At 37.7% G+C, this 18024-nt stretch overlaps 1 protein-coding gene across 5 annotated transcripts in view; it reads right to left on the reverse strand.

Moving 5' to 3' along the window:
• The window catches only part of LOC121853647 (tigger transposable element-derived protein 4-like), a 40646-nt gene that overhangs the window by 4966 nt on the left and 17656 nt on the right, over positions 1 to 18024 (reverse strand). For 2 of the 5 annotated variants that reach the window (XM_042347942.1, XM_042347944.1), the window contains exon 2: positions 1815 to 1942. The gene's annotated coding sequence lies outside the window, so the exon portion shown is untranslated. Of the gene's footprint in view, positions 1 to 1814; positions 1943 to 3874; positions 4303 to 14614; positions 14716 to 14906; positions 15141 to 18024 lie in introns of those variants that run through there. The other 3 variants (XM_042347943.1, XM_042347946.1, XM_042347945.1) reach the window with 3 other exon arrangements.

Below are 18024 nucleotides of genomic sequence, written 5' to 3' on the forward strand. Positions count from 1 at the left end.
ATGCTTTAAAATATCTATCATGTTTACATTATCAATATTAATGATATATTACCTGTACTGACTCACAAGTCAGAAACAGTGCTGACACAGACACACCTCCTTTGGAACTTTGTTACAGTATACCGTACTGATCTCTTTTATAGCTGTTTCTTTTAGTGCTCAATTTTCCAGGAACATATCTAGAATGCTATTTATATGCCTGTATGGTGTATAAATAGATAAAGTGAGTGCAGAATTAGATAATGCATCTGAGGAGTGTGGGTACAAACTAACAGGAAAAACAGGAATAGTGGGAAGACAAGTTACCAGTGCTAAATGAGGAGGGCCTGTGAGTGAACTGCCTGAAAGGAGTGACAAAAAGTGGAGGAGTAAAAGATGAGAAAGATGATATAAAAAATGTCGAGAAAGGCTGTGTCACATAGCATTAACGAGGACAATAAACTCGTCTGGAGGGAACTACCCGGTATATACAGTGAAAAAATAGAGAGAGTTGATGGAAATGGCAGTTAAGAATGAAAGAGGAGAAAAAAGAAAAAATACAAGGGAGATGATAATAATATTTTATGCAACTGCAAAATATAAGTGATGAGAGAGAGAAAACAACATGGGGGATAGGTAGTAAGTATTACCATCAGTAAGTAAGTTTATGAATGGTATGGTACCAAGAGTGTATGAAATTCTCAGTGACAGGGTGGACAGGCTACAGGTAACAATGGGAAGGGTATGCTGTACAGGCAGTGTATCCAGTATCTTTGTCTACAAACTGCAGCCATTTTGACCCTTTTCATGCTGCAATAGATTTCAAGGGAGTTCCATAAAAGGCATCAATTCTCCACCCAAAATGAAAGCGATAATTTAGGTTTCATCTCATGACTAGGATGACTGGGCATAGATTCAATACCTACTTCAGGTCATGGACCCCTGCATTAAAGCACCTGAAGGCCTGTATCTGAGGTCAGTTCCATCTCAACATCTCCCTGTTTAACACAGACATCAATACCCTGATATCCTGTGAGGTTCATGTAATTGTTTATATACAGTATATCTTTGGTATCCTGTGAGGATCCTTGTCACCAATAGCAGACTCACTATACCCATACACAGGCTATGATGACAGTTTTCCCTGTACAGTACAGTGTTCTGTAAGGATACATGCTACAGTATTATTTAGTTGAATGAAAAGAACAGTGCTTTGTCACTGAATGTGCCTCATACTCTCCAGAAGTCTTTTCTGAACCATGCATCACTTATGGATGGGCTGTTTTAAATTAGCAGTTTTCTTTTTATAAATTTTGTTCACAGAATATATGAGGCTGTAACTTGACAAAAGATTTATTATATTTTGAATTTTCATAAGTACAGTACAGTACAATGACTGCCCTGCATATTATACTAAAGTACAGTACAGTATAAACCATAAACAACAAGGCTTAATGTTCAACTGGTAATGAAATACTGTATACAGCTGCTCCCCGACTTACGATGGGGTTAGGGACCCAAATCCAGGTCGTAAGTTGAAATGGTCGTAAGACGAAAATGCTTAAATAAATACATAGAAAATTTAAAATGGGTGTCTCTTTTTCTTCTCAGCAGCACAAAATCTCACTTTTAAGCTTGCCAGCCATTTTAAAGTGAATTACAAACAAAAATTGTCAGTACACAGCGCAATCACTGATGTTGGGACTCGAAAATACGTACAGTAATTTGACAAAATTTTGGTACAACTGAGGCGGTCGTATGTCCGGGTGGTCGTAAGTCGAGTAGGTCGTAAGTCGGGGAGTAGCTGTATAATGATCAAAATAAGATGATAGTACCTTTTTTACTCTGCTTCCCTGAGAGTAAGATGTCTTCTGTGGGGCTGTGTGGTGTGGGAAGTCTCGGCAGGTGGGTGACGGCCACTACACACACTTGGGGACTAAGCTGCTGTTTGCCATTTTCACCACTGAAAAAAATTATGAACATATTAAATAAATAATTCTTTCTAATTTTTCTTTGTTCAGTACAGTAACCTTTAACATTTAACAAGAAAATTTATTATATCTTAGGTTTTTTGTTGCTGGTACAGTATTTCTTAATCATCAGAATCTTGTTCTGTACATAAGTGTAAAACATTGTACAGTACTGTAGAGAAAAATTCCAAACTTGCCACAATGCCAGTTCTAACGTGCTTCACACAACTAATGCTTTACAAATATGCCACATAAATAAAACCTATACTGTACACCGTTTACAGGTGCTGTTCTGTATTTCACACACACAAAATATTGCTGCAATTACCCTCAGTTCTTTATACAGTACTGTTCTATATTTGTATTGAATATAGATAAAATTTATAAAAGTTAACATATTACATTCAATACAATACAGTATTACAATAATCCACGACAGAAACGTGGTTATCAATATAATTTTATCTGATAAAAAAATTATTTTATAAATAAATAAATTAGGATCTTACAGTAACTGAAATACTCTACTGTACTTGTATACAGTACATGTATATAGCAGGGTTGGCTGATTTAAACCACACATATAATCAATTTTTTTAATCTCTGCCTTTTTCATTGTTTTTTTTTATTATTTCCCGAGTCTTAATGATTTACAGTAGTTTTCCATCACCACTGATACCTGTACTATTAAAATTTAAAAAATGCCATGACCAAGGATATAGACACAACTTACCTCTTATATGGTTAACTTCTTAACACTACATCTTGAATCATGTACAGTACCCAGATAAAATATGAATTCCCAGGTACAGGTATTTTAATGCGGCTATAAGTCCTACTCTAACCTCCTGCAGTGTTCGGCTCCTACTGCTGTTTTTCATCACTGCCATTGTTCTAGGCCATTTGGGTAATTTAGTGTTACTGTATTTTTCTTTTTTTATGGGTAATAGCCCACCCGGGTACAGGTCATTGACCCACAATGGGGTCTGGGGTATACGTATTGTATATTCTCTTTAAGTGCAGTCTGTCATCTTTCTTTCAACATGTAATAGATATTGTTTATAAATAGATACCAATCTTGTATTATCATTAACAACAATTGTCAACTACAGGTAAATAAATACAGTCAACCCTCGCTTTACGCGGTCCCACTTTACGAGTTTCCACGTTTACGCGGTACCCTGCCGAAACCGGAATGCTCACTTTCCACGGTGTGTGTACCCTTTAACGCGGAGAGCGGCGCGAGCAGGGTGCGCACAAGGTCGCCCAGTCATCAAAACATTACCGAGTTCTTCACCCGTCACCCACCACAGCCGGCCCAAGTCAGTGATAGTGATAATGATAGTGAGGATATGGACTTATATGGACTTTGAGGGGTTTGACAAAGAGGCCCTGCAAGCCTCTGTGGTGGATAGTGATACAATTGATACAAGTGATACAGGTGAGGGCCAATAATCTGCCCTGTGCCTCGGAACCAACCCTCATTCCCGTGTGCCCAGCCATCGTTTCTACTAATGTAAGTGTTAAAAAACCTAATATTATTGATATTTCTCTTAATTATTAATTGTGTGTGCATACCATCATAAAATTAAGAAGTTATTTTTACTACAACGTAGGTATTGTCTGAAAATGTGGAGGTTGGGGGTCGGCCCAGTCTCTATTTCAATTAATCCCATATGTTATGTTGTTCACTTTACGCGTTTCTCACTTTACGCGGGCCGCCGTGGGTAGAATTAACCGCGTAAAGTGAGGGTTCACTGTACTGTATTACAGGTTGTACCTCTCTAGTCTGGCAACCTTGGAACCTGACTGGTGCCGGACCATGGAAATTCACCCTCGAAACACACTACATAAAGCATAAAAACATAAGATAGGAAATAAATAAATAAGAAAAAGTAATACAGTTAAAATACTATTTCATTTACCTTTAATGCTACCATAATTCTGCTTCCAAAGTGAAGTGATGGTACTGTAACTCAAATTACATTTGAGTTACATCAGGGATGTTGGCTATTGGGCAAGCTAAACTCATTCCGGACCACAGAATGCCGGACTAGAGAGGTACAACCTGTACTGCAATTTTCTGCTGCATTACAAGAACTATTTTAAGAAAGGTAAATTATCAAACTTTATAAATGAACAAAGCATAAGTCCTTTAAATAAATTATAATATATTGGAAAAATACAAAACAAAATATACTTGTAAATGTATTCTTCCATTTTTCAGCAATGAAAATTATACTGATCTTTTATAGTTTATCCTCTTCACCACTCATCGGCTCATTATCCGCTCCAGTGACTTTTGGAGGTGAAAAAGAGTATAGGGTACTGTATAAATAATTGCTAAATCATCCTAAATGTAATGTTTATGATTAACACCATTTAAAAGGTTATAAAAGGGTTAAAAATCCTTGACTTATTAAAACCACTATATCCCCCAAAAAGTTTTTTTTTTTTGTAAAAGAAAAAGAAAGGATTTTGTCAAACTTGAAGTACAGTTATGCATCTGATGGCTCTGTTGACTATACTTGGTCAAATTGACTTACTGTTACTGTTGCCAGTGTTTATATACCCACAATATATACATATACACCTAGACCCCGACTTACGACGGGGTTAGGGACCCAAATCCAGGTCGTAAGTCCGACATGGTCGTAAGTCCGACATAGATAAAAAAAAAAAAAAAAAAAAAAAATAAAAAATTAAAAAATCTACAATGAAATACAGTACAGTAAAAGTAATGAATAATGATGAATGGATACAGTACAGTGAAAGTAATAAATAATAAGGAATGGATACAGTGTGACTGAGCACTTAACCTTTAATGTAGTCAGCTGAATGCACATGGGGCCCCCATAATTTTCTAATTATACATGGAGACTACATTAACTGGAAACATTTCGGTATATAAATGCGTGTGTCATTTAAAAAGAATAATAATAATTTTTACCTATATCTGCGGTCGTAAGTCCACGTAGTCGTGAAATCGGGGTCTAGGTGTGTGTGTGTGTATATATATATATATATATATATATATATATATATACACACCACACAGTTTAGTTTCACTTAACGCGATTTCTCATATACGCGGTGCCTCGCCAGAACCGAACTTTCACTTAACGCGGTTCATCTACTCATATACAAGCCGCGGGCACGATGCGCACAAGGTCGCCCAGTCATCAAAACATTACCGAGTTCTTCACCCGCCACCCACCACAGCCGGCCCAAGTCAGTGATAGTGATAATTATAGTGAGGATATGGACTTATATGGACTTTGGGGTTTGACAAAGAGGCCCTGCAAGCCTCTGTGGTGGATAGTGATACAATTGATACAAGTGATACAGGTGAGGGCCAATAATCTGCCCTCTGCCTCGGAACCAACCATCCCCGTGTGCCCAGCCATCTTTTCTACTAATGTAAGTGTTAAAAAACCTAATATTATTTATATTTCTCTTAATTATTAATTGTGTGTGCATACCATCATAAAGTTAAGATAATATTTTTACTACAACATAGTTGTGTGTCGTCAAAAAGTGGAGTTTGGGGGTCGGGCCAGTCTCTATTGGAATTAATCCCATATGTTCTGTTGTTCACTTAACGCGGTACCCTGTGGGTTCAATTGACCGCGTTAAGCGGGGTACAACTGTATATATACACAGGTATATGTGTGTGTGTGTAAGAGATCAACATTCTTAATTGGGGTGACTTATGGATGGTTACCAATCCAGCATTCCTCACAGCATGAAGCAACACTGGCCACTGTGCATGAAAGCTCATCACAAAATACTATTGTTTAAAAAACTCCTTTGGGCTTATTGAGGCCAACCACCCCCAGTATACCATCATAAACCATCTTTTCAATATGTTTTCTACATTTAATTATTGGTGTTTAAAAAATTCTATAATCAATAAAATTTTACTGTGCATTAACCTTCACTAAGAGGACTCCACTTTTAATATTTTATTTGGCTAACACCAAATGACCTTATTCAGCAGAGAAAGGACCCCATACACAAGTGGTTAGCTTACTGGAACTGTAAAGAAAGCTCGACAACCTATACCATTCCAATCCATTGTTTCATCAAAGTTTAATTTAAATCAAAGTGCAACTCTAACAAAAGAAAGACTTTACTTAATTTTTTACTAAGAGTTGCATTCTTACTGATGACTGCCGTACCTTTCATATCATTACAGAGCTTTATTGAATGTTTTCTGTACTGTGCAACCAATTCCTTTCATGCACTGTACTCAAACTTTCCTGAACCAACACAAACCACTAAATATTCCTTCTGTGTCATTTAGTCACCATTAACATCTTATTTATGAATAAAAATTTGAAGAACTGAGATGTACAGTACTGTATTACATTACCAAGTGCCCAAAGGCAGAATCTGCCACTGCCTTGGGAACACACAGTGTCTAGTGACAACACACTAGTTATTCCTGTGAATAATGTTTATACTACCAGCAGCTTTCTTATCTAGTTTACTTGAGATTCATTTTGTCACAAGAACCAGTGAGGCTTCAGGTCATTGACTGTCAGATGACTTACTTCATGACAATATCTCTAAACTATAAGGAGTCCTTTAGCTCACTCAAAGATGACCACAGATCCACCTTCTAACTCCACTAACCTGAAGCTCACCTGCTATTGTACCTGTCCCTAACATGTAAAATAAGCAATACTGTATAATTATGGATAAAAATAAAACAATTTTGCAGAAAATTATATAATTATGTATTTAAATCTACAATATGTTGAAAGGATCAGTACAAAAGTGGTGTGTTGAGATTAAAAAACACACACAAAATAGCTACCGCCATTTTAAGCCACATAGTGCTTAAAACTATGAAGGAATACCCTTACATACTGTATTATATAAAACACATACGACACATGGCATTATCTTGTCCAATTTTTAACACCACCAACCACCAATGCAATAAAATGCTCAAATACAGCCCAACACTGAGCATCTGTACAATGGCAGCTCAAACTCTCTAATACAAAACCTGAAAAAGGATTCTGAGAAAATTTCTGACACATTCTGAAGGAGAAAAGGGAATTAACTTTGTTCAGTCACATGGGAGCTACAAGAATTAAAATCCAACTGAACCTGTGAATGACTCAAAGGATTTATTGATCAATGAATGTATTTCCAGAACTGCATTATATTTTACAATACAGTCTCTCCTCGACTTACGACAACCCGGACATACGACCGCGGTGGTCGTAGAAAATATTTTTAAAATTACGTATTTTCTAGTGCCGAAACATTTCGGTCCCGTACGACAGCGTGAGCTGGGCCGCCCCGTGGTGTACAGCATCCACACCTAGCCCGCTCAGTTGGTGTTTGGCCGTCTTGTTAGTGATCGCGCTGTGTACTGACAAAAAAAAATTTATAATCCCCTTTAAAATGGCTGGCAAGAGTAAAAGTGAGAGTTCTCGTGGTGCTGATAAGAAAAGGAGACAGTCAATTACTTTTGAGATGAAAATGAAAATAATATTGCAATGTTAAAATGGAAAAACAGTAGCAACTATTTCACGCGACATTGGCTTCTCTCACTCGACGATATCAATAATTTTGAAGGACAAGGAGCGAATTCGTGAGGATCAGCACCTATAAAGGGAACAATTAATAACGAAAAAAGACAAGGTTCTCTTCACGAGATGGAAAAATTACTTGCGATGTGGATGGAAGATCAGCTGCAAAAGCATGTACCCTTAAGCCTTCTAACCATACAGGCTAAGGCAAGAAGCCTTTTCGAATGCCTGAAAGAGCAGGCAGGAGATGAGTCCGACCAAAACTTCACAGCAAGTCATGGGTGGTTCCAAAGGTTTAAGAAATGTTACAGTTTGCACAGTATAAAGGTGAGTGGAGAGGCAGCGAATGCTGATGTGGGTGCTGCCAAAATTTTTAAGGAGGAGCTAGATCATGTCATCATGGAGGGAAATTATTTACCTGAGCAAATATTTAATGTGGATGAAACTGGCTTATTCTGGAAGCGCATGCCAGAATGGACATACATCCACAAAGAGGAGAAAACCATACCGGGATTTAAGGCATTCAAGGACCGAATCACACTTCTGTTGGGGGGGAATGTTGCTGGTTTCAAGGTAAAACCCTTCATAATATATCTTTCAGAGAACCCAAGGGCTTTTAAAAATGTCAGCAAGCACACACTGCCAGTGTTTTATCGCAGTAATAAGAAAGCATGGATGACCCTAGCACTGTTTGAGGATTGGTTCCCGAGTTGTTTCATTCCACGAGCCAAGGAGTAATGTCTGCAACAAGGGGTTGTGTTCAAGATTTTATTAATTTTAGATAATGCTCCGGGACACCCACCACACCTGGACGACCTGCACCCTGATGTTAAGGTAGTCTACCTTCCACCTAACACTACCTCTATCATCCAACCCATGGATCAAGGTGCTATTGCTGCTTTTAAAGAGTATTATTCACGTACGACCTTCGCTCAGTCTATTGCTGCTACTGAAGGTGAGAAAACGCTCAGAGAGTTTTGGAAGGAGTACAACATTTTGCAATGTGCATGGGATGAAGTTACAGGTCAGTGCATGATTGGAATATGGAAAAAGGTACTGAAAAGATATGTGAACAGTTTCAAAGCATCTAACGAAGATGAGGCAATTTCTAAGATTAGTAACAAGATAGTGCAGATGGGTCAATAACTGGAGTTAGAAATTGATAATGAAGATGTTGAGCAGTTGGTGGAAAGTGTAGCAGAGGAGATAAGTAATGAGGATCTTATTGAACTGGATGCACAGAAAATTGCAGAGGAAGAAGAACATGCATGTTTGAAGAAATGGATCAAAATGTTGAGCGTTTTGCAAAAGTTGACAGACTGATCCAAGATGCACTTGCTTGCTACAGGGAGATTTACAATGAAAAGAAAAGGCAAACTGTGCAGTCTAAATTGGACATATTTTTTAAGAAGTCCCCCACTGCTGTCTCCTCACGCCCCACCGCTGCTGCCTCTTCACTCCCTAAAGATAATCTAATACCTTCAACAAGCAAGTATGTTAGCCTGTCTGAAGAAAGCGAACTTGATGACCCACCCAGCCCTGCCTCCTCCTCTGCTTCATCCAATTAATGTAGTCGACATGCTTAATTAAAAAATTATTGAGGCCCTGTGTGCATTCAACTGACTACATTAAAGGTAAGTTCTAAATAACACTTTATTCGTTTTTCATTATTGATTACTTTTACTGTACTGTATTTCATTTTAAAATTTCTATGTATTATTTTTCGCTTTTACGACTTACGACCAATTCAACATATGACCTGGTCGTCGGGACGGAACCCGTTGTAAGTCGAGAAGAGATTGTAGTTACATAAAATTTCAATACAAAATATCTGAATACACACACACACAGAGCTTTGCTGTGGGCACATGGTTACCTGCACATGCAGAACACTTAAAGTCACCAACATCCTGCACACCCATCTCTTCCACTGCACCTCTTGTGTACCCACCTTCCACACTCATTCCACATTACTGAGTTGCTGCCAACACCTTTGTTATAGACAGCAAATGGTAATTTTTTACCAAGAATCCCTCACCCACAACACTAATCAGTACTTGATTTTTTTCCACATTCCCTCTCAGGCCCTTTGACTCTATTCCATCCTTCCATTTTGTAAATTTCTCCATTGCCTCTTCAACACTGTCTGCTATCAGCACAAAGTCATCAGCATACAACTCCTCCCAGGGCAGACCAATCCTAAAGTCCCATGATAGTGCCTCCAGCACCACGATAAACAGAAGGGGGTTCAAGACAGACCCTGACTTTCACCTCAAATTCTTCACCATTTATTCTTATAGGGGTTTCGAGCCCTTATATACTGCCATAACCATTCAAACAAGTTACTCCTCGATTCCTAGCTTTCTCATTGCTCACTTCACTACTTTACGTGGTACCCTCTCAAATGCCGTCTCTAAGTCTACAAATATGAAATACAATTTTCTCTCCCTCCCTAGATATTTTTCTTGCAGTTGCCCGACCATAAATATTTTTGCCTCTGTAGTCCCCCACCAACCCCCCCCCCCTTGCCTAAATCCAAAATGCCTTTTGTTCAAGCGTACTCTTTCTATAACTTTTATAACCTAATCTAACTGCTTCAGGCCCCTGTAGTTCCTATGTTCAAGTTCATCACCTTTAACCTTGTAAGTGTTCACAATCACACTCTTCCTCCAGTCATCTGGAACAGTACTGTACATTCAATCATGATTGCATTAATAAATTGGGTCAACATTTTCATGCCTGCATTGCTTGATGGTTTCAGCATTTTTACAACTATCCCAAAGCTTCCAGCTGCCTTTCCATTCTCCATTTTATCGATAACTCTTTTCACCCATTCTCTTTCAATCCTTTGGGATGGTCTCTGCACTGGTTCTACTACCCGTCTCATTTGTTCTCATTCAGTAATTGATTGTGGTGTTTTCTCCAGGCCTCCTTGATTTCCTTGTTATCAACAACCCCCTTAACCTGGTCATTTCTCACACACTGCTCATCATCATCCTTGTTTCTACCCACTACAATATTTGCCTGGCTATCCAGAAAACCTCTCCTCTTGTGTCTCCACTATTCAATATTATCCACTAATATGTCCTGTTCATGTTTCTTAGCCTTGTAAACCTTTCTTCTGACCCTGTGCTCAGCCCAGCATCTTACAAGGCACATTCTTCCTCTGCTATAACCTTTATATCCCTAAAAAGATTCCTATTTAATTTCCTAATGAGGAAGTAATCAATCTGTGATTCTGATCCACCCGAGTCATACATAACCAGGCTATTCACTCTCTTCTTAAACAATGTATTACATACAACCATATATTCATTTTATCCCCAAGCTCAAGTAATCTTTTGCCCTCCAAATTTCTTATACCATAACCTTTTTCACTATGCACACCTTCAAAACCCTGTGTGTGCCCTGACATGACTGGTTAGGTCACCACTCAGTACTACGAAATCTCTTTTACCCAGCTCTGACACCACATGCTACAATTTATCCCCGAACTCATCCTTCATTTCTTCACTTTGCCCAACTTGTGGGGGTATATGCAGAAATGACAGTCACCAGATCCTTTCCTACTAGCAGATTCAGAACCTCTTATAATTTTCTCTGCCCACTTTTCAGTGATCATGACCCTCCACCACCTTTTCCAGATTCACTCCCCCTTGAGAATATCTTGTAGTTATCATTCTTACCAGTGATCAACCGTGCTGAGCCACCTTTCCACCATGTTTCTTGCATACAGCTCTTCCATGCATCATACAACTACAGTACGTATACTTTTTTTTTTTTTTTTACGGGGATTAGCCCACCCGGGCACAGGTCACTGACCCACATCGGGGCCTGGGGGCTGAAAATGTAGTAATAATAATAATAATTCAGATAAGTAAAATTTAAAAAAAAATAATGATAGCGATACAAAAATAATAATAATAAAGAACCATAAAGAAATACAAAAATTTAAAGAAAATAATCAAAAGTAAGAAACGATATATGTATGTTGTGTTGTCAATAGTAAGAGAAAAAAATTTAAACCTGCAATTGTGTGTAAATGAGGCAGAAAGTCAGATTAGCAACCTGGGACTTGGTCACAATTTTTGTTATGCCAATGGCAGCAGGGTCTACCATTAGACAACACACTATGCTTCCAATATCTTCCCAGGTGAAAGTACCTCCCTGTTTGGTAGCTACCTACTTACATTCAAACTACTGTTCCAGCTCTGACCCCAATTATGTCAAGTTCCCTCTTTTTGATCAAACTCAATTTTTTGGGGCTTTCATTCTTGTATGCATTCTTACAGTTATCAAATGCTTATTGTTTTAATATTATCGAATGGTAGCATTGACCCTTGATGTATGTGGTGGCTAACTGATGATGGGTGGTCAGTTGATGAATGACTGTGAGATGGAGGCTACACAGTATGCACACACCTTGTCTTTGTACAGTACAGTACAGTACAGTACAGTACAGTACAGTACCTGTATAGTACAGTACAGGTATTACATTTACTGATTTTGTTTTTTTGCTGTGTTCATATGTATGAGGTTTTTCCCCTAAATACTGCAATGACAAGGATACCTTTTCAGTTACAATGAAACTTTTTGTTGTTTAACTCTGAAAATGTATGAATGGTTTATGATGTCTTTTATTTACAGTATAATGTTCTTCAAAGCCAAGTCAAGCTCAGAAAAAGTCATTGCTAAGCAGAAGGGCAGACTTCCACTTAGTCTTGCCCCAGTTGTGGGACCACAGTTTACTAAGATTTTCTAAGTTTTATATACATGTTAATAAAGTACTTAAGATCCTTTCACACATTTTCTCTCTTCCATTTTTCCTCATTGTGACTCCTTATCAGAGCTGTAAAAAGTACCGGACTTTGTTACTTAAATAAAAGTATTGTTACATTGGCAAAATGTTACTCAAGTAGAAGTAAAAGAATAACTCATTCATAAAGTACAGGGTACTCAAGTACTGAAAGTAAAAAGTAACAGCAAAAGTATTAATTGTCCCCAATATTAAAATAAATCCACAGTAAATTATAAGAAATAGTTAACTAAAGATAAAAGTAAGACACATAACATTACACAAGTTTATTTGCAAATCTTTCTATTGAGATTAACCAATAACTGATTCTCAAAATTATGGCTGTCCAATCAGGATCATTTAGGCCTAAATATAGGCCCAGCATGACCTACCACTATTGCAGGGATAGTGAACTGGCTGAGAGTATATCCATCCAACACTAAGATCACTTTCTTCCTTATCCACACAAGTATCGTCGACGTGGACTTATGGCCCGGAGACATAATGTTGTCTCTGCTCGCATTAGGTTAGGATACAGACCTATCTGGCAAGTATCTGAGGTGGGGGATGACTTGCACTTCTCTTCCTGTAACTGTCCCAGTGCTAACACCCTTCAACACTTGTCCCACTGTCAGGGACCTCCTACCACTATATGTCACCACCTACTGCTAACACCCTTCAACACTTGTCCCACTGTCAGGGACCTCCTACCACTATATGTCACCACCTACTGCTAACACCCTTCAACACTTGTCCCACTGTCAGGGACATCCTACCACTATATGTCACCACCTACTTATTCATAATGATTTAGATTTAATTCTTGTACACTACCCATGCTTCAGTGGGTGCTAACTCCCATTGTCCTTAAATCATATCAATATTGTCTCCATATCACAAGTCATAGTGTGTCCTGAGAGACATGAGTACCAATGTCTAACTGCATGGTCTTGTGACTAGGCTTGTCGCCCCCTGAGGTGTAATAAATTAATTAAATACAGTAATAAATAATAAGCCCAACATGACTAAACAGACACTCACAAGCAGCAGATGCAGGTAGTGGAGTGCTAAGCTTGAGGATGTCACATTATTTTTACTGACATCAACTGTAGGAGCATCAAGGCTACCTTTATCCAAGAACAACAACGTTGGACTGGCCATGTTACCCGCATGGATGACAGTAGACTGCCAAAGCAGCTACTTTACAGCCACCTAATGAAGAGTAAACGTAATGCTGGCGGGCAACTGAAAAGGTATAAGGATAGTCTTAAGACAAACCTGAAAAGTGCCAAATAGACCCACTCACTTGGGAGACGATTACTCCACACCGTAACGCTTGGAAGCACTACACGAGAAGGTGCCAACACTTTCAAATTAGCCCAACTGCAAACCGAAGCAGGCAAGCGCCAACGCCGGAAAAATGCTACCACTGTCCTTCCCACACTAGATGGAGCCCTCCACGTGTGCAACATCTGTGAATGACCCTGCCGGTCCTGTCTCGGCCTTAGTCACCTTAAAACTCACCAATGAAGGTGACATCCTTAGTAAATCGTATCATCGTGACAGCAATGTGTGTGTGTGTGTGTGTGTGTGTGTATATATATATATATACAGTGTGTGTATATATATATATATATATATATATATATATATATATATATATATATATATATATATATATATATATATATATATATATATATATATATATATATATATATATATATATATATATATATATATATATATATATCGTCAGAATATGCCATAAAGGAAGTGCACATGGAAGATACATTGTGTTCATAACCTCCACTGTGCCGTGAGTGTAGCCCATGCCAAATCAATTTCAGTCATGCGTGGTCTGTTGTCAAATGATTGTCTGACCTTCATTAGGAATATTTTTTGCCAAACTTTCCCAAAATCCTTCATAATGGGTGGAAAATGACCAACAAACTCTCCAGAACATAAAGGCAGAGTTTCAAAATTCACACTTTGGATACCTAAACATCTTGGTCTTTCTATACACAATTTAAATGTGCAGTAAAAATTACTGTACTGTACTGTAATTACTGTATCTGTATATGCATGTTCCCTGAAATCATTTTGCCCTTAACCTTCATTAAATGTTATACAGCACAGGAGTATTTACAAGAGTAGCAGTAAAATAATGCAAAGTACTTTGATAAAAAAGAACTTATAAAAGCTGCAGTACAGTACTGTACCAGTATACAGTACAGTATATAAAAAATTCATAATTTACTGTGCTGTAAAATCTTTACAAAGGAAACATTACAGAACATTAAAAACAATAAGAAAATAACCTTTCATCAGTGTAGCTGGCCTTGGGTAATGCTGATCACTTAACCTATGCCAAGACTCAGTGTTACTGACCCGACAGGCAGCAACTACTGCCATACTGCACCTGTTTATACACAAATTATTATGTATACACAGGTAAATGCTAGGAGTTTACACTTGTGCAAACAAAATAATGCACTGCCACTGTTATGAAATGAAATGGTGTGACATAGGAGTGATAGGATACACTACTGCACTGCACTGCACGCTCTGTGTGACTGTTTTATGAATGGTAATGTTTGATTAAAACAATACCTTATGAGTGGTAATGCTTGAATAAAAAAAATCTTGAGGTACTGTATAGCTACAGGACTGCATATCTGGCATCTCGGTATCTGGAACATTCCAAAACCAGCCATGTTCTGGAATAAATTATTTAAAATGAATGTCAACTAATTCCCAGACTAAGCAGGGACATTTCCTACTGTTCCTCACCTCAGAGCTATATGTTGCTTATTTTTTACTCATAATTTTATGCCATGCACACACAATCCTGCATATGAAAGTGAAAAAAAAAAAATTATATATACTGTATATATATATATATATATATATATATATATATATATATATATATATATATATATATATATATATATATATATATATATATATATATATATATATATATATATATATATATATACAGTCAAGCCTTGCTTTACGCGGTCCCACTTTACGCGGTACCCTGCCGAAACCGGAATGCTCACTTTCCGCGGTGTGTGTACCCTTTTACGCGGAGAGCGGCGCGAGCAGGGTGCGCACAAGGTCGCCCAGTCATCAAAACATTACCGAGTTCTTCACCCGCCACCCACCACAGCCGGCTCAAGTCAGTGATAGTGATAATGATAGTGAGGATATGGACTTAAATGGACTTTGAGGGGTTTGACAAAGAGGCCCTGCAAGCCTCTGTGGTGGATAGTGATACAATTGATACAGGTGAGGACCAATAATCTGCCCTCTGCCTCGGAACCAACCCCCCATCCCCATGTGCCCAGCCATCTTTTCTACTAATGTAAGTGTTAAAAAACCTAATATTATTGATATTTCTCTTAATTATTAATTGTGTGTGCATACCATCATAAAATTAAGAAGTTATTTTTACTACAACGTAGGTATTGCGTCTGAAAATGTGGAGGTTGGGGGTCGGCCCAGTCTCTATTTCAATTAATCCCTTATGTTATGTTGTTCACTTTACGCGGGCTGCCATGGGTTGAATCTGAAAAAGTGGCGTAAAGTGTTATGTTGGGTTCACTGTGAATATATATATATATATATATATATATATATATATATATATATATATATATATATATATATATATATATATATATATATATATATATATATATATATATATATATATATATATATATATATGTTTATAAGGTACCCTGTATAGTTTAAAGTATCTATGGTTTCCAACATGAAGCCTTTCAGTGAGTGTGTGGAGGTCAGAGGGTACGTGGGGCAGAGCACCGTTGCTAGATAAGCCAGCCAGGCAGTGTCCCAGCTGGGCTGCATTGCTTAAGACAAAGCATTGAGGTGGCTATCGTCCCTTGGAATGTAATGCAGTGTGTACACTAATTTCTATCAGTTTTACTCAGGACTGTAATGCAGTGTGTATACTAACCTCTTTCAGTTTTACTCTTTTTATGCTTTCATTACTGTTATATTAATGTTTTTGTTACTGCAGTTTATATGCCTTCAATTTTAAGTTTTAATGTTACAGTGTACAGTAACAGATAAAGCTACTTTCAGTGGTGAATAATGATCTGGACAAAGCTTCACAGGCAGTTACAGATGATTTACTTTACAGTTTGTATATTTTAGGCCTGGTGCTCCAAATCACAGAAAAAAAGCCCTATTCAGTAACCCCCCAGGTCCCAGGCAAGTACTGTAGTCCCATTCCTGTATAATTATTTACTATTCAGTGTTTACTTATCTAAATATCGTCCTTATCCACACATACTGTATGTAAGGAGCCGGAGGGAGGAAGCAACATGGTGTGCACTTTTTCACTTCGTCTTTGTGTAAACCAATGGTGCTCAACCTTTTTTGCAAGAGGGTCAAACTTAATGTCCAGCAGTACTCAGAGGGCCACACAACTGTATGATTGGTTAAGGTGAAGCAAACAGACAACAGTAAACCCCCGTTTAACCGACCTATATGGGGGGGGGGTCGGTAAAGCCGCTAAGTCAGATAATCAAGGTACTGTACCAAAAATGCCAAAATGCGTTACTGGTCAGAAGATGACCACTTGAGTTAGGTATTAATCATAGATGAGAGTACAGGGTACAAATATATGTAAATACAGGTATAATATACAGTACTGTATACTGTAATACAGAAATAACAATACATACAGTACTGTACAATGATCTTTATCTCACTCACCCGCCTTTTCTCTCTTTTGTAAACAAATGAACTTACTACAGTACAGCACAGTAGTTATTCTGAGTCTGAAGAAGACTCCACCTGGACTTGCGGTTGATGCTGTTTGGGGAAACTGATGTCCAACTTTGATGCTGGGAATGTTTACACCTGATGGTGTACTGTAGGTGTCCCACGGGAGGTGGGTCGGTTAAACGAGGATTTAGTGTATAAATTATTAACATACTTTTATAACACTATATAATTAGGTATTAGGATCCAAAAAAAAAAAAAAAGGAAAATATTACCAAAAATCAAAGTTATAAGTTAAACATATACGTACTGTATAAACAAATATAGCATCTTGGATGCAATGATGGCACATATTTTGGCATCTTGATTTATGGAGGTGACTGTATAGAAATATCTTGTTGGCCACTGGATGGGCATCCCTGGCTTAAAACAACCATCAAATACTTCGTCTAATTCCTGGTACTAAACTACTAACCCCTGGCAGTGGTCTTAGAATTGTGAAAGGTAGACACATGGTTATGTAAGGGGTGAAGAGATCATTAAGTATTTGAATCAAGGATCAAAGTTTATCTCGCAGTAACCTCTCATACTGTCACCCGCACCTTTCAGGCCTCGACACACGACTATTTCTGGTAATTATAGTACAATACAATACAGTACAGTACAGTAATTTACTCACACATACATTTATCCGTGTTCTCCATTTACTTATTTATGGTCTGTATGAATATATTTAGTTAATTTGTCTTTAGTTTTCATTTTACTTAGTAAAGGATGACCAAAAATTCATCTTTAGTTTTTACAATCATGCCGGTGTGAAAAAAGTTTACTGTTTACGTTTTTTTGATTTACACTCAAGAGGAATACCTGTTTGTAGAGTCTTTCATTCTGGGGTCATCAGCACACCAAGTCCTCTAACCTTCAGTATAATTTCCCATACTTTATATAATGTTATCTATATTCTAGG

The sequence above is a fragment of the Homarus americanus genome, unplaced genomic scaffold, assembly GCF_018991925.1.
Source record: "Homarus americanus isolate GMGI-L3 unplaced genomic scaffold, GMGI_Hamer_2.0 scaffold4896, whole genome shotgun sequence".
NCBI lineage: Eukaryota > Metazoa > Arthropoda > Malacostraca > Decapoda > Nephropidae > Homarus > Homarus americanus.